Genomic DNA, 27,394 nt, shown 5'->3' with positions numbered 1-27,394 from the left:
GAGCTCTTTACATTATTTTAAAATAAAACTGTTGAATAATAATTTTATTATGACTTTAATGAAGTAATAAAATATTATCTATCTTAGGAACAGATTGACTAGTGAGATGTTGAAGTGTCTCTCAAATAAAAAAACAAACAAAAGAATAGTCTTTTCTACGCGAAAGTAGTGATGTAAATAATTTCACTAACCTTTAGTTCCAAAACTTGAACGTCTTCACACCATCAACATTCTTACAAACAGCCAATAGAAAAAGTTGCATCCAACAACTTCATTACTGCATTTCGGCAAACATCAAATCGGAATAAATATCCGACTTCAGCGGACAAAGGTCTCCAACTAATATTTAAAATACATATAATTCACAGCCTGTATACAAAATTCTGGAAAATCTATGCGGTGGAAACACGTGGTTTTTTTCTTCGTGCAAAAAATGTATGGCTAACGAAGGCTTTCACAGAAACTAGATTCTATAATCTCCAACAAGGAATCGGAAAACTAAGTCCATACGATGTTCCACAAACTGATGTAATCTTTAGAATAATCCAAAATATAATTTGTGATAATATATGCACATCTTGATCGAAGTCTGATCGGTTTACTTAAAAAACCATGCTTTTACTTCAAGCTATCAACGAAGACCAGCCTCAAAATTAATTATCTATCTCGCACCTGACAGAAACCTTGAACTTAGCCCAATCAAAATAAAATATAGTATTTACTATTTCCGTTACTATTTAAATGTTAAATAAGGCCTAATAGGTATACAACTTGTTATACATCTTATCAAAATTTGATATTCATTATGAATTATACAAGAACTTTGAGAAAAAGACCTTTCAACCGTAACAATGCACCAAAAAAAAACAAACTCTTTTCAACTACCATATCTCTTTTAGTATTAAAACTGGAAGATTTATAAAGGAACGAATCTCTTTGCTTTTTTATAAGCTACAAAAATGTTTTATATAGTTTTTTTAGTTAGTTGCTTAGTTTTTAAGGTATTCGCAAAAAATGAAATTTTTCAATGAAAATGGCCAATTTTCAACGACGAATAATAATTGTTATACATAGAACAGTTTTTGCTTAGAATTAGGTTCTCTAGTTAATTCTGTGGTTATTTTGACCAAAAACTTTTCCACCATCTTGAAGAGGTGAGAACAACCCCCAAGATATATGCGCCATAGTATATAGGGTAGACTTTGTTTCTTGAGCTATTCCCTACTTACTGTAAAAATATCAAGTAAATCGATGTAGTAGGATGGAATTTGGAGCCAAATACCCTCAGTGACTGCCCTAATATTCTAATGCAGATTAAGAATCTGTTATTACTCCTTCGTGTAGTGTAGGATATATTGGATATTAATCAGGTAACATTAAATTATTATTTATCATTTTTAAAGTTTAAGAGAAAACGGTTGAATTATTTGTGTTAATAGTAAGACTGCACGGATGGGTAGCACATTCAATAAAATGTGCCTCAGACGATATGTAGTTAGTAGGACTTGTTGACCCTTATCTCAATCGAACTGTCCTGTTTGCGGTGCGTGTTCTGCAAACTTAATGCAATTCTCACTGGATTTGCTTCTTTACCTTTTACGGTGGTGTTCGATGTAAGAATGACAAATAGGCGTTTGGAATGAGAATCAAGGTTCACAAAGGTATGGCAACAATATGTGAATTTTTATAAAATATTGCTTCCAATAAGAGAAACTTGATTTTTACATACAAACAGAAAATATATCCTGAATTTGAGTCTAATTTGTTGTGGCATTTTAATATTATTTACTCTTTTTACTGGAAACAACTATTTTAGTTTATTACACGCTTATTTTGGCGTGTAAAGATCTAAAGTTTATTTGTAAATAAATGTATATTTAATTTATAACAGCACTACAGGCCTTACAGGCTCTTGGTTTCGATAGTCTTGACTATTTTTTTTTCTTTTTCCAGGCCAATACTTATACTCTCCAGTCTCTTGTACCAATTTCTTCTATCTCAGTGCGAATGACATAAAAACACTTTCTTCGTGATCTCCCTCTTCTTTTCTTTACTAGTTCTCGCACTTGGCCAACTCTTAGCACGGTTCTCTCTTTTGGCATTCGTAAAACATGTCCCAGCCATGTAACTCTCTGTAGCTTGATCATCTTTTGGGATTTTTTGTGTCTCTTATCCATTTACATACGATCCTGGTTTGTTCTTCTACATCATTCTCCATCAGCCTTCTATATTACCACCAAAAGTTTTGCTCTCACAAAATTTTCCTCTCTCAAATCTCTAACTTTTTCTGCCTTCAACAGTTTTGACTTGGACACGTTTTTGCTTTCAAACGTGCATTTAATGCTCCTACTACTTTGCTATCTTTCAGCAACCGTTTATTTATTTCTCTCTTTTCGTCTTTTCTATTTGTAACTGCTACTTAAAGGTACTCAAATTCTGTTACCTTCTCAAATTTATACTGTCTCATTCGCTTTAAAGTGGTCCATTTATTGTGTTCTGCATTTTCCACTCTTCTTCTGATATACTTGGTTTTCTAAATTCATAGTCAGACTAAGTTCTGTTCTTGAACATATCAGAAATACCAAGTCATCTGCGAAACCTATGTACTGTTATCTTTCGTTCAGGATCGTACCGCTTGTCTAGATTTTGCCTCCTCTAATTATGCTTTTCTAGTAATAGATTAAAAAAGTCTGTAACTATTTTCCACTACGACCATCGGTCGAGTGTTACATGGGTTTACGAAAATTGTATAGAATAGCGATCTAAGGGACAGAGTGTTAGTTCAAGCTGAAAAAGTGATGTTCCCTGATGTAGTAAAAGTTGGACACCTATGGATGACAAATCGGGCTTTAACGTCTTGATATGAAGTCAAACCGTAGTCTTAAGGAGTATTAATCTAAAAGACTCAACTGGTTCGACGCGGAGCATTGATCTGGAGAGAGTCACGGGGCTTAATTGACTATAATAGGCATTCTGCACACGAAGCTTATCGTCATAAACGCGTATTATATGTGAAGTACGTAATGCATCCGCTTTCATAGAGTACTGTACACGAAGTGTCAGGTCAGCGGTGAGAAGTCGTCAACGCAGACAAGCTGCAAGTCACCAGGCGTACAACGATGTCAGTCAGTCACTTGCAGTACTACAACACGTTATTTGGTGGAATTTTTGAAGTTATACTTCTTTACGCGCGATATGAGGGTGAATTTTTATATGTTAAAACCTACGATCCGCGCGCATGCGCATTATAAGTTTGTTATGATTGGATGTTCAAATGACATGTCAAAAATTATCCAATATGGCAGCTGTAGCGCAGCTGTGGTTTGGACAGTTGACGGTTTGGTTATGTATGGTTGTTGCGTTTTAAAATTTGTGGGAAGATAAACAACAAAGGTTAGTTAATAGTTATACTGCCTTTTTAAATAGTTTTCATATTATATTTTTGAAGTTATATTTCAAAATGTTTTAATTTATGTATGTATCAGTCCAGAAAAATTGTGGAAAGAATATATTAGTGTTTTTAAATATATTTTTCCACAAACTTGTTAAAAATGCAATTTTTAGGAGCGTTAAAAATGCTACTTTAAGGCACTAGTGCTTTAAAAATTTTAAGGCACTGCAGTTAAAAGTGAATTGTCAAATTGTGAAACGTCAAAATATTTATATTTCATTTAATAACATTAATATTATTAATACAACTTGCGCAATTTGAAAAAGGTGGTTTAAAAAGTTTTTATTATAATTTTGTGTCTTTGGATTTGTCTTCCTTGGGCGTAAAATAATAAAACATCTATTTTTATATTTCACTTGTCACCGTGATGAATAATTATGTATATCTGAAAGGTAAGTAGCATGCGGCTTGATGGCCTTGTTGGTAGAGCATTGGACCAGAGATAAAAAAATCGCGAGATTGCGGGTTCAAATCCCGGACGATTCATACTTTTTTCTTTTTTTTTTTAAATATTTGGCATTGTTAAGTTTTGGTTCATTTTTGGTAATTATTGTTAATTTTTTGTATTGTAACTGTTAAGTAGGTATATTAATTTCGTTGAAATTATATTATAATAGAAGTATAACTTCTTACGTGCGTACAAAGTACACACACATTCTATTTTTTAAAATGGGGTGTTAGTATGCAAGTTACTATTTTAATTTTAAATGGCAGGCTCTACAATTTACAACAATTCTTTAAATGTAGGTATCATTAGACATTCTGTAAAATGTCTGGAAATTGGAGTCATCTTCCTACAACTCTTTGGTGGCAATGCATAACCTCCTGTTGTAATTTTTGTAGATATACCGATGCACCCAAAATTTTCCCCGTTTCTTTTTTTTTGCAGCGGCGAAGATAATTTAACAAAAGTAAGTCCTCTTCGTCACTTGACATCTTTGCAACTATGTACTGTAAAAGCATGAAAGCCAAGACAATCACATACCGCTTGCAAATCGAATCGTTTGCGGATTTTAAGGCATAGAGGAATCCTCGGTGCATCACGAAACTTATACGCGTCTATGACGATGAGCTTCGTTTGCAGAAGGTCTTAGGCAAGCCGCACACCAAAGAAACATGAAACGAAAAACATGAAACATGAAGCGTAAAACATGTTTCATAAAAATAAAACACTGCTAAACAAATCTCAAAGTCCGCCTACCAATGAAACAAGTGTGATTCATGCTCATGACACATTTTTATTTTCGGAGAGTTTCATAAATGGCCGGACGTATATTTGTTTAGCAGTGTTTTATTTCCATGAAACGTAATTTACGTTTCATGTTTCTTTGATGTGCGGCCTGCCTTAGTTAACATCATTTTAACCAATCGTATCAGTTTTTCTGGTATTCTTAGTTATCTCATTGCTTCATTGATTCCGTTTCGTGAGAGGTAGTCGTAACCAATAGCATATCAAGAGCATAATATTCGAACCAAGATTTAATTCATTACTGTTGTTTTGTAATAATCCTCTAACTGCACGTTCGTGTTAGGTTCTCCGCATTCGCAGTGTAAACAGTCATTTGGAGTAGTGCGGAAAGCACCAAGGGCATTGTTATATAAATATGTGGCCAAGTGGCTTTAACATTGTTTTGGATGCGGATGAGTAGGCAATTAAATAGTACATAGTTGATTTTGGATCTGATAAGAGATTTATAAAGCATAGTCAAAGTGAAATACATAATATAAACTCCATTTGCAATTTTAGTCCAAGTAATGAAGCTTAAAATAGGACAAAACCTCGCAATTTTTACAGAATGGATCGATTTGCTTGAAAATTTGAGAATAAGTAGTGGATAGTCCAAGGATCAAAATCTATATGATGCCGAAAGGCGCTTTTACCATGCAGGTGGTTGTCACCCCATCTTGGGGGTGGAAATTTTTTATTATATTTTGACCGCAAAAGTTAGTAAAAACATTCATTCTAAGCAAAAAATGTTCTATACATTTTTTTGGATAAAATTAATAGTTTTCGATTTATTCGCTATCGAAAGTGTTAGTTTTATATCGAAAAAATCAATGTTGTTAATAAGTTTTCGGCTAATAACTCCAAAAGTTTTCGTTTTATCAAAACAACTTTACCTAACAAAAATGTACCTTTTGAAACAATAAACAAAACCGTTTCTTTTAATTTTTTTTAAGACCAATAGTAATCGAGCTATACATTATTAAATGTTAGCTCTTCTTCGTCAAATGCTAAATACTGTAGTTTCAAAGTCAAAAGACGGCAAAACTATGCATTTTTCGAGGATAACTTGTTCAAACTAATTTAAAAATTTGAAAATATCTATCTCCAGAAATAAAAAGAAAGTCTGTAGCTCAAAAATTAAGTGACGTGTATTGAAAAGAATGTTAGTCCCTACTTTTTTCAGCGAAAAAGTGATCCGAAGCAACCTCCTAATCACCACCCTAATCACCACCCTAATTAAAACTAGTCATTAACCTTATTTAGTCTTCTTTATTTTTATATTATTAATAGGCTCTAGAAGCTTGACCGGCTTAGAATGATTAGTTTAAAAAAATGGAGTTAGAAGCGAGTAACGAATTTTTGTAGTTTGGAAAATAATGGCCTTTTGTTCATAATAGAAAGATTAGCATCAGAGATACGAAAAAATGTTTAAATATGAAATTGTAGCTAATTTAATTCTCAAGAAACTGGTTTGCAAAAATTTTTACTACAGCAAAAATTTAGTGAGCTATGGATACTTAAAACTTGTAATAACATGCAAAAACCACCTTTACCAACCCTTTCAAAGTCACCTCTTTTTGCGACTGAGGATTTTAAAAAGAACTAATGTTAATAGTCTTATAGACCTTATAAAAACCTACAAAATTCTTTTTTGCCAAACTTTCTACGATAAAAATAGAAAAGTTACGGTTAAAAAATCAATATATTTTTTAGAAAAAAAAAGGAGAAATCCAATTGGAAGCATAATAATGTAAGTTAGCGGTGTTTTTAGTCATTTACCTTATTTATTCTTCTTTATTTATGTATTATTAATAGATTCTAGAAGTTTGACTGGCTTAGAAAGATTATTTTTAAAAAAACTGGGGTTAAAAGCGAATAACGAGTTTTTGTAGTTTGGTAAAAATATCGATTTCTTCAGAATAGAAACATTAGCATCAGAGATACGAAAAAATGTTTAAATATGAAATTGTAGGTTATTTAATTCCCAAGAGATTGGTTTAAGAAAATTTTTTGTACGGCAAAAATTGAGTGAATCATAAATTAATATATTATTGAAAAACACTTATTTTTTCGATATAAATCTAACACTTTCGATAGAGAATAAATCGAAAACTATTCATTTTATCAAAAAAATGTATAGAACATTTTTTGCTTAGAATGAATGTTTTTATCAACTTTTGCGGTCAAAATATAATAAAAAATTTTCACCCCCGGGATGGGGTGGCAACCACCCCCATGGTAAAAGCGCCTTTCGGCATCATATAGATTTTAATCCTTGGACTATCTACTACTTTTTCTCAAATTTTCAAGCAAATCGGTCCATTCTGTAAAAATTGCGAGGTGAAAAGCTTCAGTTCCTGGACTATTTGAGACTGTTTTTAATATACACTGCGCGTCATAGAAAACGGGCATCCTAAAAAATGGGTCATATTTGATGTCGCGTATCTCCTTAACCTGTTGTCAGATTTAAGTGACTTTTTGAATATGTTATAGCCTTGTTCTTTGTCAATATCCTTGTAATAATATTTTTGCTAAAAAGGTAAATTTGCATTGTATGCCGGGTGTACGAATCAAACTGTGTTTTTTTCTCAAAGTTCGCAATACCCTGTGGAATATTCTAGCCTTTATTAAATACAGAAATGAAATCCCGACTATAGCCTCAGGTTTTCTGAACATTCTGTTTTTTGATTCATTCTCTTATGTTGGATATTACAAAAGTTATGTACTTTAACAACTAGTCATGTTCTTCATCAGTATAGGTTGTTTGTAAGGAAGTGCGACAAACTTTAACGGGCAATTCTGCATGAAAAATAATGACAGTTTGCTTTATAAACTTATGTCAGCAAATGCTTCGTTTACGAGATACGGGATGTTAAATTTTTTTTACAAACTGACGATTTATTTTATTGCCCTAAAACCGGTTGAGATATGCAAATGAAATTTGGTAGGTTTTAAGAAATAGTTATTGCGAATTTTTTGACTCGCAATCAAGAATTTTATATTCACTATTAGCGCGCATATGGGTAATATTACCGATCATATTACCCATATGCACGCCAATGGTGAATATGAAATTCTTAATTGTATGTCAAAAAATGTGCAATAACTACGTCTTAAAACCCACGAAATTTAATTTCCATATCTCAACCGGTTTTAAAGCAATAAATAAATCGTCAGTTTGTAAGAAAAAATTCAACATACCGTATCTCGCAAACGAAGCATTTGCGGACATACAATTATAAAGTAAACTCATTATTTTTTAATGCAGAATTACCCCTTAAAGTTTGTCGCACTTGTTTAGAAACACCCTGTACTGAAAAAGAAGATGGCTAATTGTTAAAGCACCTAACTTTTGTATTATCCAACATAAGCGAATGAATCAGAAAACAAAATGTTCAGAAAACCTGAGGCTACAGTTGAGTTTTAATTTCAGTATTTTATAAATGCTAGGATATTCCACAGGGTGTTGCGAACTTTGAAAACAAAACACAGTTTGATTCGTACACCCAGTATACAATGAAAATTTACCTGTTTAGCAAAAATACTATTACAGAGATATTGACAATAAACAAGGCTATAACATATTCAACAAATCACTTAAATCGGACAACAGGTTTAGGAGATACGCAACCTCAAAAATTACCCATTTTTTAGGGTGCCCGTTTCCTATGACGCGCAGTTTAGTATTTTAATACAAATTAGAGAAAGGTGAGTGAAAAGTATTAATAGCTTTACTTTTGTTGTTTAACATAAACAATGTTAATCTAAATGAAAAATGGTTATTCTTTCAGAAACCTTAATCTAAAAAATTGCAGCAAGAAAAGAAAAGATTAAATACATGCTGAATTTATTAAAGTAAAATTTCCCGCGAACTTGAACGATCATAAATATTAAAATATTCCAAGTGATGGTTGATACTAGTTTATATTCCCACTTTAAGAATTCATTTCGTTCCGCTTGCGGTACTCTTCTTCTTCTGTTTTTCTTTTTAATTAATCATTAAGCCAGGCTTATCCCTATATCCCTCAAAACATTTTTCATTTTTCTTGTAATAGGGTCAAAGTTATTAGCATCAGTTGTCTTTTATGGTTTTCGTTTCCAGATATTGATATAGGAGGAGATAGGCCGTCTTGGTTAAATTTGTTAAAAATTCATTATATGGTAAACAGATTTCTCTGGCGTTCTCAGTTATTCATAAGGTAGAAAGGGAAAACTATATGAAATATTCATTTCAATCGACACGTAAATGGAAATTTGTTAAATTTTTAAAACATTGACAAAAATGAACTAAATTGGCAAGTATTTTGTAAAAAGGTTCTGAAACAGTGTTTTTGTGACATGTCTAAGTTAAATATTATGTTTATATGGAATTAAGAGCATAGGCGAAAAATTTCGGGCCAAAGCATTTTAAATGCATTCATTTTTTTCGAATTCTGAGAAAACTACAAGTATTTTTGAAAATTTTAAACGCGGAATAATGTATTACATTATTACCGAGGGCCAAAAGTCCCTGAAAACTTCATCATCATCATCTTGGTGCTATAGCCCTTAGAGGGCCTCGACCTTCTCAAGCTTTCTACGCCATTCTGTTCTGTCCCTTGCTTGCATTTTTCATTTGCCAACTCCGATCTTCTCGGCATCTTGTGTTACCCCGTGCATCCACCTGAGCTTTGGTCTACCCCGTCTTCTCATTCCCACGGGTTGCGCTGTTTTAATCTTTTTTATCATGTTTGATTCAGGGGCCCGGGCTACATGTCCTGCCGACTGCAGGCGGTTTCGCTTAATTATAGTGATTATTTCATTCATAGGAGATTCTGACCAATAGAAAGCTACAGAATTCTAAATTAAATTGATAATTTTTGATAATTGCCCGTCGTCAAGTATATTATGTCAGATGCCCTTCGTTGCTATGAAAAAATACATTCAGTGACATTAATGAAAATTAATGTTTTAAAAATTATAAATGTGATGACTTTCAAGCGTAAAATATTAATAACAGCTGTGTGTTTAACTGTACTAATTTGTACTTACATAAATAAGTTACAATAACATTTTGGTTTTGAACAGTTTTATTCAGGAAATAATCGCAACAAATTGCACCCGATCTCTAAAATTAATATAGAATTTTAGAGCTCATGTGCAATTACTACTGATAATATCTTTTCCACCAAACTCATGCTTGTATAATATTCTGCAGTTCAAAGTTATAATCTACGCCTCCATATTCCGTTCTCACAACCGCTCCGAATATCTTGCGTAGCACCTTTCTTTTAAAAATCGATAGAGCGGATTCATCTGATTTAGTTAGCGTCCATGCCTCTGATCCATATGTGAGAACGGGGAACGGGGACTATCAATGTTCTATACAGCCTTATACGCCATCATATAGATTGTGATCCTTGGACTATCCACTACTTTTCTCAAATTTTCAAGCAAATCGATCCATTCTGTAAAAATTGCGAGGTGAAATGCTTCGGTTCCTGGACTAACAACTGACACCGGGTGGAGTTTGAACGCACGATATAAGTGGACGATCCGTGCCTATGTTTTAACTAACTAAAGTTTATTAGAAACTTATGTATTTTTTCGAGTACTTGCCATTCACTATCTGTGACTTGAAAAACATTCAATTCGGTGACAGATGAGCAAAATATGTTAGTTAGTGTTAGTGTCACGTTAGTGTCAGTTCTCATTTTTAAACCAAATCCAATCATACCATGTGCAGAATTTCATCTGGTTGGGTTGGACAGTCGAGTATGGGATTCAAATTTGATGGCACGTCAGCTACCTCACAATCACAGCAAAATTACTCTTCAATAAATCACTTTCTTTAATTTTACAGGGAATACTGCGTAAGTGTATTTCCAGTAAACGTAAATGGTGAATATTAAATTATTAATTGTATATCTCAAAAATGCACAAAAACTACCTCTTAAAACCCACAAAATTTCATTTTCATATCTCAATCCGTTTTAGAGCAATAAATAAGTCGTCCGTTTGTAAGAAAAATTTTAACACCCCCTATTTGGAAAACGAAGCATTTATAAAGCATTCGTTTATAAAGCAAACTGTCATTACTTTTCGTGCAGAATTACCCATTAAAGTTTGCCATACTCATTTTAAAAACATCTTGTATTGATTAAAAACATAGCTAGTTAAAAAAGTACCTAACTTTTTTATTCTCCAATATAAGCAAGCGAATGAATAAAAAAACATAATGTTAAAAAATATGAGGCTATAGTTTTAATCTAAGTATTTTATAAATGCTAGAATATTCCACAGATCTATGCTAGCTCTGAGAAAAAACACAGTTTGATTGGTACACCCGGTATACGGTGACAATAGTTGACCTGTATAGCAACAATATTATTAATACGGCAATATTTATAAAGAATAAGACAACATATTAATTAAAAAAATCGGATAACAGGTCCGGACAACAGGTTTCAATCGGACAACAGGTTTAGGAAATTCGAGATATTAATAATGACCCGTTTTTAAGGTGGTGCGTAAATTTTTTGGAGAACTATATATCGTTATTAAATAATATTTCGGAATTTTGTTTAGGTACACGCTATCCGGCATTATCTGTTATTTTTGTCTCGTTATCATAATTTTAAATATTAGCCGCACTGTTTCGGCAAATGTTGTTTAACCGAGTGACCTCATAGCACATTCAGCAAAAACAATACACAATAGTCTTAGTATTCTATATACCGATAAGATATTTTGGTGTTTAAATTCCTAGAAAACTAATAATGAAAAAAATTAATTACTTATTAGGTATATTTTTTATCAGCTAAGTTTTAAAAAGTTTGGATAATATTCGATATAACCTGGACAATTAATTTCAGAGAATTCATCTGCTGGGAAAGAATGTATTACAAAATATTTTACTTTTACCTTGTAATACTGACCTCTGGGTAGGTGTCAAATGTGTCAAGTGTTCTTTTAATGGATATTTTGATTCGATATGTATGTTTATGGTATTGTTCGTAATGGGCATAAATCCAATTTTCGAAATTTTTGTTACATATTTTTTTGTTTTTCATAGAGTATCTAAGAATATAGCCGAACTAATATATTCTCTAAAACTACCCTCAGTTCTAATTGCAAAACGCAAGAGTCTCGCAGGCTTAGCCTTGTTCTTGCTCAAGTTTTGCACGGTAAGTCTTGATCTTGGTCTTGCTAAAATTAGGCGGTCTTGGTATTGGTCTTGGTCTTGCGAAAACGCAAGAACAAGACCAAAACTGCAAGACCAAGACCGATTTTGGGCAACACTATCTGTAATACATCAAATTCTGATTATTTTGAGTATTTCTGCATTAATTATGTGTGTTATATGATTCTGTGTTTGTAAGTGTTTCTAATAATGAGTTTTTGAAGAAGTTAGTTTTATATATTGTGTGTTGTATTATGTGTAGTGTATGATGGTGATGGTTAGGGAGCGGATTTATATGCGAGCAATTTTGATGAAATATGCGCATACATATGCAGTAAAAAATTACGAAATATGCGCAAGATATGTAAAATAATTTAAAAAAGTGCGTATTTTGAGAAACCACATATTTATCTACAATAAAATAAATATATCGATTTTCCCCTATCTTCTTGATTTTTTATGGTATCGTTGCAAATTTGAGGTAAGTACGTAATTTTTTCTCAATGTACTTTCATCGGTAACACTTTTCTTGGAATATATTTCCAAAAAAACTTTTAAACGTAGGATTTTCCAGTTTTCAAAGGTATGTTTGCACAAATCATCGCCTCGCATAAATGCAAATTAAATTTTTAAATTTATAGTGTTCATTGGATAAAGTCATCAACGATTGTCTACTGCCAATGGATAACTGATCAACTTTCGATTCGCTCATTTTCTTGCATTTTGACATATGTGTGTTGTGTAGCCGAAAATTTTCGCTGAGATGGTATCTACGACAACACATACTTTTCTAAACTGTTGAAACTTAAATGTTGAGGAATCAGCCAAATATTATGTATTAAATAAAAAAGAGGAGGAAAGCAATCTTAAACTCACCATTTTACTATATGCTTTACAGAGGAATTGGTGTAAAGAAGCTGGGGATAGGTTCTGATCCGGGAATAAACCAGGCTAGAATCTTTCGGCATATTGCACTATTCACAAACAGAAGTACTTTTACACAAAAACTAGACATTCACGATTTACGGGATCTGATTTAAATCATATTTTTTAAATTTCCGTTAAGGAATCGTAAAACGATGCCAATATTTAGAGGTGTAAATAGGGAGTTTTTGTGCACACAAATACGTAAACGTAACGCATCTTTTTGACATGTACGCTTGCGCATTAATGGTTCAACTCCCGTATCTCGATGCGTATTACCTAAAGTAACGTTCTGATACGTACGTGAGAACGCATCCCTATCGAGACGAAAGTCACCGAATGCACTCGAGGATCTTGCCCGATTACCTACCAAATGAACATTTCATCAGCGTACTACCCGTTTATAAACATTTTAAGGTTATATTGGTTATTGATTTAGTCTATTTGAGTAAAATTATTCTGTGTTTGTAATTGGAACTTCATAATAGATTTAAAATTTTATTGTTTTAAGTTGTCTATTAATAAAGCAAAACAAACAAATCTTATATTAATTTAAGAAATACAGTGATCACCACAATTAATAACTAGATAAACAAATGACCTAATTTCAGTAAAATTTTCAAATAAATATGACCAAACTATTTACATACTGGAATTCTGATGCAGGTACAATAATTTACAACTAAAAAGTAGGTATAAACAAAAATAAAAAAAATTTAACCTTAAGGAAAAATAATATTTTTATATTTAAATAGAAGCAATTAAAACCGTACAAGTTCATCATTCATTTATCTTTTTTTTTACATTTGTATATTAATTGTATATTGTGTGAACATTGCTTTATTTGTTTAATGTCAACGGAATTTAAAAATGACTTTACGATTTGCTTTACGTTACGTTAAGGCAGTTACAAAAACTACCTATTTTAACGTTCATCCTCTACGACACGTTAGTTGCTTTAAGGATCGTTTAAACACAGCGATAAATCAAACAACTTATCAAGGTCAATCGAGTTGTTGCAACTTAGCATTGTGTGTAAACGGTGCATCGCACAACTTATCAAAGTTGGAGTTGGGTTGAAGGTGGTATCGCATTGAATCGCAGCGTCTAAACAGCGTTTCAACTTGTCATCACAACTAGTTGCTGTGACTTGTCGTTGTGTTTAAACGACGCTTTACGTATACGGAGATGCGTTAAGCATCGTTTAAACACAACGATAAGTCACAGCAACTAGTTGTGATGACAAGTTGAAACGCTGTTTAGACGCTGCGATTCAATGCGATACCACCTTCAACCCAACTCCAACTTTGATAAGTTGTGCGATGCACCGTTTACACACAATGATAAGTTGCAACAACTCGATTGACCTTGATAAGTTGTTTGATTTATCGCTGTGTTTAAACGACCCTGTTACGTAGCAACAAAAACTCCGTAATATTCTCTTAACAATAGGGTATTTAACATCCTACATTCATTTTATGACGGCGTACTATACGCACTTTGTGGGTAAAGATCGGGTGTTTTCTAAGAAAAACCGAAAGGGTAGTGTAGTGAATGAGCCGACTCAGGCAGTTATCGAAAAGGTATGACAGCATGTGCGGGGAATGTTTTTATCGAATTAAAAAATTTTAGAATATTTTCGTTTGGGCAAAAATGTTTTTAAATAGACACATAATATGCACGTTTCTTTAAAAATATGCAAAATTTGGTAAAGTTCTCAAATATGCGAAATATGCCAGCAATATGCATTTAGCATAGAATCCGCTCCCTAGTGATGGTTATATGTGCTTCACGTTTCCCTGTCATCCATTATTGGCATGTTTTGTTGTTCACTTCTTCTTTAAGTATTGGCAACCAAAGTCTGCTGCATTCTGCTGATAAGGTTGCTACACATTTTTCTTCATTCAGCAGGTTGAGGGCTTCTTCTTTGATTTTTCTCTTTTTCATGTGCGTTTCATTCATGATTATTGATGCATCTTTCCACCGTGGTCTGTGTTTATTGTCCCAGGCATATTTGCAAACAAGTTATGCAGTAATTTTTTTTATTTTATGGTTGTTTTATTATGTCTATGTTTAATTAACGTTTTGAGTAATTTTCCATAGTGAGACACTTGTTTTTATTTCGCTGAATTTAATTTAATACAAACCACTCCTATTTTAGCCGATACGAGATGGAAATGCAATGTGCAATTTGTAGTCAGTTTTATTTTAAATCCAAACATTTTTATTTCAACGCAATTACCATTCGAAATGGAGGTTTTATATTCGTTCTCTCTCTTCTACTTCTTTTCAATCACCCGAATTTAAATCTTCCGGAAAGAGCTCCAAAAAGGAACTAAATTATATTCAAATACAAATTTTATCGTTGAGAGTTGGCTTTTTTACATTTGTGATTAGATATATAGTTAGTGTCTTTTATAAACATTTTAATAACGCTAATAAAATCAATTTAGGCTCCTGGTATTTGGGATTATCGTCTTTTGGGAGTCATATTTACGTCCAACTGAAAAGAAAAGAGTTGAAAAAAATGGCCTATTTATATCAAAAGGAAAAATATCCAGATTGTTCGCTCTACTAGTAAGGGGGACCCTTTTCCGAATTTTTGTCCGAACTTATTTTCTAATCACTGGATTTGAAACGAGTTTATAATTATTAATAAAATTATGACATAAACTCCTTTGCGCACTGAGGTTTTGTATTAATATTATTCTTATTATACTTTTGTTTTATGTAGCATATTAGACCAGGCCGGATTTGTGAAAAAACGTCTATTTTTGGATGTGAGAGATGACATTCGGATTTTTGCAGGTAAAGATAGGTGACAACTTCAACAATTATAATTGACTTATGCTCCTTCTCAAATATGCCCGGAACATTTATAAAAAAATTAAAATATTTAAACATTTCGAAAAACATCGATTTTTTTTTTAATTTCTTTGCTTATAAATTTAAAACGATTCATTTTGGAACCAAGTCGTACAGAAATAAAATAAAAATAATTAAATTTTGCATTATAAACGACTGGTTAAAAATGTCTTAAATTTTTACCCTTTCTGCAAAATAGCAATAAATACAAAATAAGGGGGCAAAATAAGCCTGTTTTTATTAAATGTTTTTCAACCACTTTGGTTGCACTTATAACGAAGCTAGGACAAATAATCCCCGGACAAATAATCCCGGACAAAAAATCCCCACAAATTATCCCCGGACAAAAAATCCCCGGACAAAAAATTCCCACAAAAAATCCCCACAAATAATCCCCACAAATAATCCCCGGACAAATAATCCCCGGACAAAAAATCCCCACAAAAAATCCCGGACAAAAAATCCCCACAATTTTTTTTGGACAAAATATCCCCACAAATAATCCCGGACAAAAAATCCCCAAGAAATTTTTTTGCTACCAAATAGTTCTCTAAAAGTTTTCCCGTGAATGCAATCGACGCAAATGTTTTTCAGCTTCAGTGCATGAGAGTTATAGCAATCGCCATGAAACCAGTTTTCTGCATGAAAATAATGATTAGCGATTAAAATTAAGCATACATTGTAATTTCGATTACCAAATGTCGAATTCCAATTGTGAGTTTTTTCAAAAATCGTGGAAGATATGGGGAATAAGCTAAGGCTTTGGGAATCATGTTGTACTTATTGTCTATTCGTGATGATAACCGCTGGTCCAGAAAACGATAATCTTGATTGTAATGCAAAAAATTATGTTCCTTTTTGTAAGTTTAACGTCAAAAATATTTAGTCATCATCATCATCAATGGCGTTATAACTTTTCAACCTTTTTCTAGGCCGCCAGACTGCATCTTTCCATCCGGGGATTTTCTGTCCGGGATTTTTTGTGGGGATATTTTGTCCAAAAAAGTTTGTGGGGATTTTTTGTCCGGGATTTTTTGTGGGGATTTTTTGTCCGGGGATTATTTGTCCGGGGATTATTTGTGGGGATTATTTGTGGGGATTTTTTGTGGGGATATTTTGTCCGGGGATTTTTTGTCCGTGGAAAATTTGTGGGGATTTTTTGTCCGGGATTATTTGTCCGGGGATTATTTGTCCGGACCCCCTTATAACTTCCGTAATTCGCTTAGAAAATTCTTACAACATACTTAAATCGTTCACCAAATTTCATTAAAATCGACCTGATAGATTTTGCAGAATAATTTTGCAATCTAAATTATTTTAAAAAAGTTAAAATTTTTTAAAAACTTTCTGAAGAAAAAGTAGACCATTTAGAAGTTTTCTAATTTTTTTACATATAAAAAGATTCTCTACCTATCTAATACACGTTACAGAATTAAAACCGGATTATTTAAGCGGCCTCAGAACTGTTTGAAAGTTATGAACAATTTTTTGGCTTATAAACAAATACAGTGAGGTCGTTTGAGTTGGCATAACATCATTTTCTCGAGAATGGGCGTCTCTGGAGATAAATCCCGAAACAGGTCGATTTTTATTTTTAAATTCTAATTTTTTGGTATATATATCATACTAGTGACGTCATCCATCTGGGCGTGATGACGTAATCGATGATTTTTTTAAATGAGAATGGGTGCCGTGTGATAGCTCAGTCGAAAGGCTATTCAATTTTGTATTCACTAATATAAACATTAGCATAATTATTTATACAGGGTTTAAATTTAAAAAAAATTAATTAAATTAATTCCAATATTTAGATTACATCATCACACCCAGATGGATGACGTCACTAGTATGATATTTATGCCACAAAATTATAATTTAAAAATAAAAATCGATCTGTTTCGGGATTTATCTCCAGAGTTGCCCATTCTCAAGAAAATGAATTTATTCCAACTCAAACGTCTTCACTGTATTTGTTTATAAGCCAAAACATTGTTTATAACTTTAAAACAGTGCTGAGGCCGCTTAAATAATCCGATTTTAATTTTGTAAAGTGTATTAGATAGGCAGAGAACCTCTTTATAAAAAAAATTAGCAAACTTCTAAATGGTCTACTTTTTGTTCAGAATGATTTTAAAAAATTTGAACTTTATTAAAAAAATTTAGATTGTAAAATGATTATGCAAAATCTATTAAGTCGATTTTAATGAAATTTGGTGGACGGTTTAAGTATGTTGTAAAAATTTTCTAAGCGAATTATGAAGGTTTTAAGTGCAACCAAAGTGGTTGAAAAACATTGAATAAAAACATTCTTTTTGCCCCCATATTTTCTATTTATTGCTATTTTGCAGAAAGGGTAATAATTTAAAGCCTTTTAAATCAGTCGTATATTATACAAAATTCAATTATCTTTATTTTATTTCCTACGACTTCGTTCCAAAATGAATCGTTTTAAAGTTATAAGCAACAAAGTAGAACAAAATCGATATTTTTCGAAGTTTTTAAATATTTTAATTTTTTATTAATGGTCAGGGCATATTTGAGAAGGAGCACAAGTCAATTATAATTATTGAAGTTGTCACCTAACTTTACCTGCAAAAATCCGAATGTCACCTCTCACATCCACCTCAAAACAGATCCGCCCTGGTCTATATTTACAATTTTTAATTTTAGTAATACCTAAGCCAATTTATAGTATAAAACAGGATGTTACATATCAGTAGATACATTTTAACGTCTGAATATTTTTTGGAAATATAATTGCATTTTTAATTTGAAAGGTAAAGGACAATAATTATTGAGGACATGAGAACGAGAGTGGCCTAACTGATATATAAGAACGTTACTTTACATAATCAAGGAAAATGATCAGAGGCTAACAATGTTTGATTGTTTTAGTAATTGTATGTGGACCAAGAATCATCTTAAAACAATCAAACATTGTTTGCCTCTGATAATTTTCCTTGATTATGTAAAGTAATTCTTATCAGTTCAGAAGTAATTCTTATCAGTTAGGCCACTCTGGTTCTCATGGCCTCAATTTAGTTCGACTAACTTTTTATACAGTATTTTAGTACTTTGTCTGTACTGGTCACACTCCAATTGAAGTGCTGTATATCTCCCATTTTAGGACAGGCGCAATATGGATTAGCAGTGATTCCCATGCATACTGGTGTTTGTAAGCTGGATGAGACCGTGATTTGATCTTATTCAGTGAATTGTTTTAAATAATCTATTTGCCTCATATTTAAACCATCTCTCACTAGGAATTAGTGGCTGGAAATTTTTAAAAATTTTAAACTCACAAAAATAATTTGGAAATTTTATATAAGTGCTAAATGGCAAAGAAATAATTAAACTATTACAATAAACTCACAGAGTTTGCTTATTTATAATTTTTTTAAATTTCATATTTACCGTTTGGAGATTATTTCGTGGTAACGGAAACTTCATGATAACTGCACGATTAGGAACCTGAAACAAAAATAAAGTTTGTTGTTAATATTCATAAGTACTAAACAAACAGAGATCAGCATACTTAAGGAAGCTCAATTATGTTTTATTGTTCAGTCTACCCTAAGGAATTGGCAACAGTTTCTGTTAAGAGTATCAGAAGGAGCTAATTTTAAGTTTTACTTATATAACCGTACCTACATTAATCTATAACTTTCGTTTACTATGAATGTTTACCTTTATTTTTTGTATACCTATTGTAGCATTATTTGGCGGTCAATTTTAAGAGTTAGTACCTATCATTGGTTTCTCTGAATTCAAAGCTCTCGAAAACGTATGTAAGAATGTTCATCTTCTTCTTCTTAGCTTTCTGCCGTCCATTTTAGGACATAGGCCGCTCCCAACTCCTTCCATCGGTCTCTATCCTGAGCAATATACTTCAAATTTGTTCCGGATATTTTTTGGATGTCATCTACTCATCTTAGTGTTGCCCAAATGCAAGACTTGCATTACAAGACAATGCAAATTACTTTTCACTTAAATTCAATGTTCACGCTGCCACCCATCTGCCTCTTGGCAGTTTGAACATTGAATTTAACCCAAAAGCAATGTTTATTTGTGCAATAAACTTTTATTTCTCTTTTCTAACAGCAGTAAAATGTATTTTAAATTAAATAAATTACATACATTCTTTTTTTTTGTGTCAATTACTTTAATTAAAAAAAATTTTTTTTGGACACCCTGTATAATTAATCACCTTAATCTTTATATTACTGAATTGCGAATTGAATAACCTTTCAAATGAGCTAGCACTCGACCCATATTCCCATTTAAAAAATAGTCGATTACGTCATCACGCCCAAATGGATGACGTCACTAGTACGATATACAGTGTGTCTGCGTAACTGGGAACCATATGGGAAACTTTTTTAATATCAATTTTACGAAAAAAGTTATTCTTTATAAAGTGGTCTGCATAGCCTTAAACCTAAAATGCAATCATCAGATATCAGATTTTATCAATAATATACGAGGTATGCCCGAAAATATGAATTTCGCTCAGGAGTAAAGTGCCTTTATATTTCACAATATCAAAAATTGTTATTAATAAAAGTTGTTTGTAATTAAAAATTATGTTATGGTATGCATTTACACTCTTCAAATTAAAAAAAAATGAAAGATTTCCTCAAATTACGGATACCTACCCAACATCATTTTAATTTAAGATAACTTCGTTATTATTAATATTGCGAAAAAAAGTTATTCTTTATAAAAATGTCTGAATAGTCAAAAAACTAAGATGCAATCATAAGATATCAATTTTAATCAATTTTATACGATGTATGTAAAAAAATATGAATTTCACTCAAGAGTAAAATACCTTTATAATTCACAATATTTCAACTAGAAGGATGCAATTGCATATTGAAACATAGTTTTTAATTCTAAACAACTTTTTATAATAACAAATTTCAATATTGTGAAAAATAAAGGTACTTTACTCTTCAGCGAAATTCATATTTTTTGACGTACCTCGTATAAAATTGACCAAATTTAATATCTTATAATTTTGTCTTAGTTGTTAGACTATGCAGAACGTTTTATAAGGAATAACTTTTTTCGTAAAATTAATAATAACGGAGCTATCATAAATAAAAATGACGCTGGGTAACTCCGTGATTTAAGGAAAATTTTCAAAAAATTGTTGTTCAGTTAGAAGAGTGTAAATGCAGATTTTACCATAATTTTTAATTACAAACAACTTTTCTCAATGACAATTTTCGATATTGTGAAATATAAAAGCACTTTACTCCTGAGCGAAATTCATACTTATTAACATACCTGGTACATTGTTTTCTAATTCTAATTCTGTAAATAAAGCAGTTTACAAAGGGGTCAAAATAAAGTGAATAACCCTGTACATAGTACAGTCGAACCCGCTTATTGGAATAGCCTTCGTGCAAAGCAAAAGTATTCTTATAACCGAGATATTCTAATAAGCGGTCATTGGTGGCTAGTAGATACGTTTCGGGGCCTGAAATTTCTATTCCTTAAAGCGGGATATTCCTTTAACAGGTATTCTAATAAGCGGGTTCGACTGTAGTTGTTTACTTGACCGAGTAATTGATTTAATTTTTTATTAAAACTTAATTTTTTACCTAACTGTATCTACTGAATTTGTTTTCAATTTTTAATCAATTAAACTACCACATTTACAAAACAAAATAATATAATTTTTAGATGTCAATGTCAAGGTAAGACATTAGCTTTTTATAAATAGAAAACAGTCGGTGAATCCGGTAACGATTGGTTTGATATTAAGTTGATGTTGTCATTTATAACTAATATTCGGTTCGAAGCATCATTGTGGCATATATCAATAATTAATTAGAACTGGAAACCATTATCTATCATATATTGTATCCGGTGTGCAATACAACGTTGCAGTATGATGATGGAATCGTAATTATTTTGATATGCATCCCTTTAATAAACATATCGTTGAAATAAACAAATTACTTTTGAATAATATATACGAGCAAAAAATAGATATTTTCTAAAAATATTAAAATATTCGAATGCATTTTTGTAAACAGACAAAAATAGACACTAATCCATAGTAACTAAAAATTTACTAATTGTATCATCTAGAGTCTAGAGCAGTATTTTTGAATCTGTTGGTCGCGACCCCTATGGGGGTCGTTCGGGGGGTCGCCGACTGAAATAAAATATTCAGGTTCTTACACAAAAATAAAAACACAATTCTGGTGGGAAGGATGTGCTTGTTTATTTTTCACAAGTATATCAAATTGTGGTGCTATTTTTCAAACGTTAAAAATCAAATCATTTTATAATCGCAGTCTATTAATCTGCTTGGTTTTAATGTCTACCATTGAAACAAATGTCAGTTCACACAAGTAGGAAGTTGGGAATGGCACTAATATTTAAAAGGTTTTATTTTAAGTATGCCATCAGCACCTAAATCTAGAAGACATTCATTCATTTTTGTGGTGATATCAGCCAGATCTATTGGTTTGTCCAAAATAGAGTTTAAAATCCATCTACGCCCATTATCAGCTTCAGAGTTCAAGTCTGGAAAGTATGTCAAAAATTACTCTTGTAAATTATGCAAGCTCTCTGTATCATGCAAGGAATGTGAGTTGATACTGCAAAACTTTGGTCTGTTGCATTATCTTCAACAATCTTCTGAATACATGGAAAAAACTCAAATATTTTTTCGCAGGAAGGTTGACCACAAACTAAATTTTGCGTGAAATGATTTTTACTTAATCTCTAGCTGTTAAAATATTCCCTTTTCACCCTTGAAGGTTCTTGTTCAAATTGTAATGGTGACTAAAAAGATCTGCCAAAAATGCTAATCTAAAGAGCCAATAGGGTCAGAAAAACGATAAGCATATTTAGATTTTGCATCTTGAAAGAACACTAACAATTCAGCTGTTAGTTCCAAAACTCTTGTCAATACATTTCCTTTCCAGAATGGTCACCTGACCTCTGTGTAATAAAGGAGATTTTGATGAAGCGAGCCCATATCTTCAGAAACGATTCTGAGTAGCTGGGTTTGTAAATCTTTGATAGAATTCACAATTTTTATTGCCTCCTTAAGCATGTCACTTAAATCAAAAGGTACTACCTTAGCAGCTAGAGCCTACTACACTATGAAGAAAACAGTGTGTCCGTGATATGTTTGGCATTATCGATTTTATTTTGCAATGAGTTCGCTATTTTTTCCAGTTTTAGCGCTATCGCTATAAATACCGATACACTTTTTCAAATGAATATTGAAGTCGCAAGTGATTTCTAAAAACATATTGTACAAATACGTGCCAGTAGTGTTTGCAGGAAGAGCTTTACAAAATAAGATCTCTTCCGTGATATCGTCATCTGCCTCCAAGCGCACAATTACTACAAACTGTGCACAGTCGATTTGTTTATAGATACGTCAAACTGCAAAGCAAAATGTTAGCTGTTCTTTAATTTTTGGCCCGCGTGAATAACAGATACATGTACCAAAATAAGAAAAAATCATTACCTAACGTATGTAGTCTTTTAATTACATTATTTTTTTGGCTTTCTTTCTATGATACAAGGGTGTTGCCAGAATATTTTAACCTGTAAAGGGGTCTCGAAATCAAAAATAATGAAAAACACTGGTCTAGAGTTCTAGAGAATAATTTATGGTCTAGAGTCTAGAGTATATATTAAACAAAACGTGTTCTTATACCATCTCTGGCAGTATAAAAGACCGAACAGAAATCCATTAATGCATTATCTGTGAGCTGAACGGAGAATAACTAACCAGGGATAGGTGCGCTGAACATATCTTGAAAATCGATTTAGCGAGCTGCGCTAAATCGAAGAATCCCGACCCCATCGAACGGCTATGCGCGTTGAGCGTAACCATTATTACATATTTTATTATGTAGGGTGCTAAGCCGGATACCTCCTTTCTTTATAAATTTATTTCTCGTTGAGAAACAAAGGCGATGCCTAATTTAATTCCCTTGATAGTCGGTTATTATTCATATATCGTTATTGTTTCTCTTTTTAGTTAAATGTTTGAGCAAAATCCGAATATTTCATTAATTTCTCTACAAATTTATTGTAGCTCGTCAAAATGCAAGTTACATTAGAATAAATGTACGTAGAATATTCCAGCACAACTTATTTAGCAATAAAAAGTATAAAACTTTGACAAACTATACTTTAAAAACAGACTCAAAATAAATTAAACAATATTTTTGGCTGTGAATGTACGTTAAAAATTTATTTAGTAAACTTTGAAAAAGTTGATTATACAGTTCTGCATTTACATTTTTTGCCAATTACTTTGAGTTTGAAATGCAAGCAAAATACGAACTTTTCATTTAATGTAAGATATATCTAATGTCAATAAAACTACAACAAAAATTAAATCCTACTATAGAAATATCTTACAGATAGAAAAAGATGATAGTTAAAAAGTTTCGAAAAGTAATTTCAGTGCCATCTTAAATTGATTTTTAGTAATTTTTCTCCTGGTAATTCGTTTTCTATCCAATCGTTATTTTCTCAAGTCCTCCACCGAGAGTCTTTTGTCACCTGAGATTTTGATTCCAGGCAAAATTGAAAATTTCTATTAACGAGCAACGATGCACTATCCCTTTGTTTGCTCCCTTAGGAATCTCGCTATTTTTTATCTATTTATATTTACTGCAGAGGAAAGCAGGATTTTTAATTATTTGAATTATGAACTAAATCAAAAATTATACAAAATTATTACGTAAGTAAAAGTATATTTAGTTGCGAACGCAACTATGTCGGTGAAACTACATAAAAACACGGACCATATCCCAATCGGCAGAGGAGTCCGACAGGGCGATACCTTACCGCCTAAACTGTTTACCGCAGTACTAGAATATGCTTGTAAAAAACTTAACTGGGAAGAGCGAGGCCTGAATATTGACGGTAGAAGATTAACAAATTTGAAATTCGCAGACGACATAGTTTTATTTTATCTGACAACGTCAAGGAGATATGTACAATGCTACATGAACTTCAGTTAATGTGTGCCAGTGTAGGTCTTCAAATAAACATCTCCAAAACAAAATTCATGAAAAACCTAGCACCTAGCGGAAATATCAATATTGGAGACAACGAAGTAGAGCTAGTGGAAAAATACATATACCTTGGACACGAAATAAAGATCACAAAAGCCAGCCTATAGAAAACTCAAAGATAAAACGATATACCAATTTCTTTAAAACCTAAAACATTTGACCAATGTGTGTTGCCCGTGATGACTTATGGTGCCGAAACTTTGACATTGACAGCTACAACTTCTAAAATGCTGCAAAATTGCCAGGCACGTCGCCCGAATCAGTGATGGGAGGTGGACGAAGAGATTACTTGAGTGGGGGCCGAGATTAGACAAAAGAAGTAGAGGAAGACCACTTACTCGTTGGACTGACGATCTCAAGAAAATGTCGAGAAATTGGATGCAAAGTGCTCAAAATAGAGCACAATGGACAAAAATGAGGGAGGCCTATGTCTAGCAGTGGACGCAAAGGGCTGGATGATGACGATGATGATAAGTATATTATAATATCCGAAGATAATAAAATTATAATATTTTTCACTTGATTTCCACTATTTCTTGAGGACTTGTAAGATTGTCAATCCATTTCGTTACACGTTGTCCATACCATCCCTCTATCAAAAAAAAGTATCTAAACATATAATTTTTTAAAGCGAAGAATAAAAGCATAATATCGAAGGACGCCAACTTAAAAAAAGAAATAAAAATATCACAAGGAAAAATTCCTATAACTGGCTGTATACCATAAATCACAAAAAATAAAAACCTTAGCTTGTAAAAGGTATATTTAAAATCTCTAAAAAGGGGCTATATCACAACAAAACGTTTTTGGAATCAATATTCCATCATCAGTGTTATCACAGGTTTACATGCTTTGCCACCAAAATATACGGGTAAAAACCCTTGAGTTGTTTTTAAACAGTTGAGGTTACATTATATTATCCGATTTTAAGAGGATCGGTACGTATTTTCGGCTGCAATGCTATTCAAATGGGGATTCATTTTTTTCGAATCCTGAGAAAACTAATAAGTATTTTTGAAAAATTTAAACGCAGAATGAAAGATCACGTTATTAGCGAGGGCCGAAAGTCCCTGAGAACTTCTATAATGTTTATTTTAATTAGTTACAGGGGTGAAAAACTAAGAGAAAATTTAGTGTGATTTTTAATTTCAAATATATCATTCAAAATAAACTTTTTATTTATTCTAAGGGACTTTCGGCCCTCGGTAATAATTTAGTCTTTCATTCTGCGTTTAAATTTTTCAAAAATATTTATTGGTTTTTTCAGGATTCGAAAAAAATAAACACAATGCCGTGGTAATATTTTCCAAATCTATCTTTGTCTTACAACGCACTCAGCCGAATATAATATTGTCAGCATATATTGTCAGTCAGACACTGACAATCAGTGACAATTTTAAATTTTAAATATTTGACATTGCATCGGGAATATGTTGAGTTATTGATTAAATATTATAGAAATATAGTGTATTTGATAAATAATTGGTTTAAGACGTGAATTTAATAAAAAGTTATTTATTGTGTATTATTTGTGATCCAATATCCAAGCAGAGAATACATCAGGATAATATATTCTGTGATCCAAGTATTTTGTTGTTAAAGATGTTCAAAATTTAAGCGTTCCATAACAATATATTATTAAAAAATCACTTTAACACTTTTCCTCTTTTCTCGATTGAGTATTAGTCTTTGTTGTACAAATAAATTATTACAATCACTGAATACATAGTTAGTGAAAAAATTATCACATTTATTAACTGAATTAATAATTTCCAATTATAAAAATAACAGTTATCCAAGAACATCCAAAACCCATCTCTTTAAATTAATGATGACATTTTCAAGTAGAATGACATTCTAGTAATGTTTACATATACAGAAAAAGTAGAGATACACGTAAAATATTTGCGAATTATGTACCCATAGCCTTAAAGGATGTTAAAAATATTTCCAGATTAAACCCTGGCATCACATGACATCAACCATATTGGTTGGAACATTTGTAGTTATAGTTCAGAGAAATAAGGAAAAAAATAGCCTGTTGGTGACACAACCCCCTCCAGGCCGAAACCAAATTTTTTGAGTAATATGGACATCTATAATAATAACCTATATATTTCCTGCAGCCAATTTTGATGATATACATAGTTATAAACAAATGAAGATCAAAAAACGGTAAATTTTCGCTTTTTTCGTCTATTACTAAGAAAATAGGCAAGTGAAACAAATTTGAGAGTAAGAAACTCATAAACGGTATAAAAAACTTCAATATGGCGTTTGCTTAATATGTCTATGCTTATTGGTTGCTTAGAAAATTGCAAAATAAATCAGAAATTTTGAGTTTTTATAAATATTTATAACTTATGTAAAAATTAACTTAGAACCTTCTTATTAAACGGAATGCTGAGACTTATGGTGCTTAATTCATACCCTAAATTTCGAAGAAATTGGTCAAACAGTTTAAAAGTTATTTAATTTGTTTATCCCAAATTTATTTTTTTTGCAACACTGTAAGTCAGAAAATGATGAAGCTACAGTAATACTTTGGATGGTTTATGGAAGAAGGAAATTTACAGTATTAATTTAATTAAAAAAAAAATACAAAAAATAATTATAAATATTGCAAAATTATTTTGCAAAAACATGTGAATTAAAAAAATGGGGGGGGCTAACTTTGTCCCTAATTGTCCTTGGAC

The 27,394-nt window shown here is 31.9% G+C and overlaps 1 protein-coding gene across 1 annotated transcript in view; it reads right to left on the bottom strand.

Annotated features, from left to right (window-relative positions):
- LOC114326070 (octopamine receptor beta-2R-like) overlaps window positions 1-27,394 on the bottom strand; it is a 951,551-nt gene that overhangs the window by 654,849 nt on the left and 269,308 nt on the right. Inside the window, exon 2 of the mRNA XM_028274268.2 lies at window positions 19,045-19,101. The gene's annotated coding sequence lies outside the window, so the exon portion shown is untranslated. The remainder of the gene's footprint in view (window positions 1-19,044; window positions 19,102-27,394) is intronic.

The sequence above is a fragment of the Diabrotica virgifera genome, chromosome 7, assembly GCF_917563875.1.
Source record: "Diabrotica virgifera virgifera chromosome 7, PGI_DIABVI_V3a".
Classification (NCBI taxonomy): domain Eukaryota; kingdom Metazoa; phylum Arthropoda; class Insecta; order Coleoptera; family Chrysomelidae; genus Diabrotica; species Diabrotica virgifera.
Note: the sequence above shows the minus strand (reverse complement) of the source record. Positions and strands in the feature narration are given on the sequence as shown.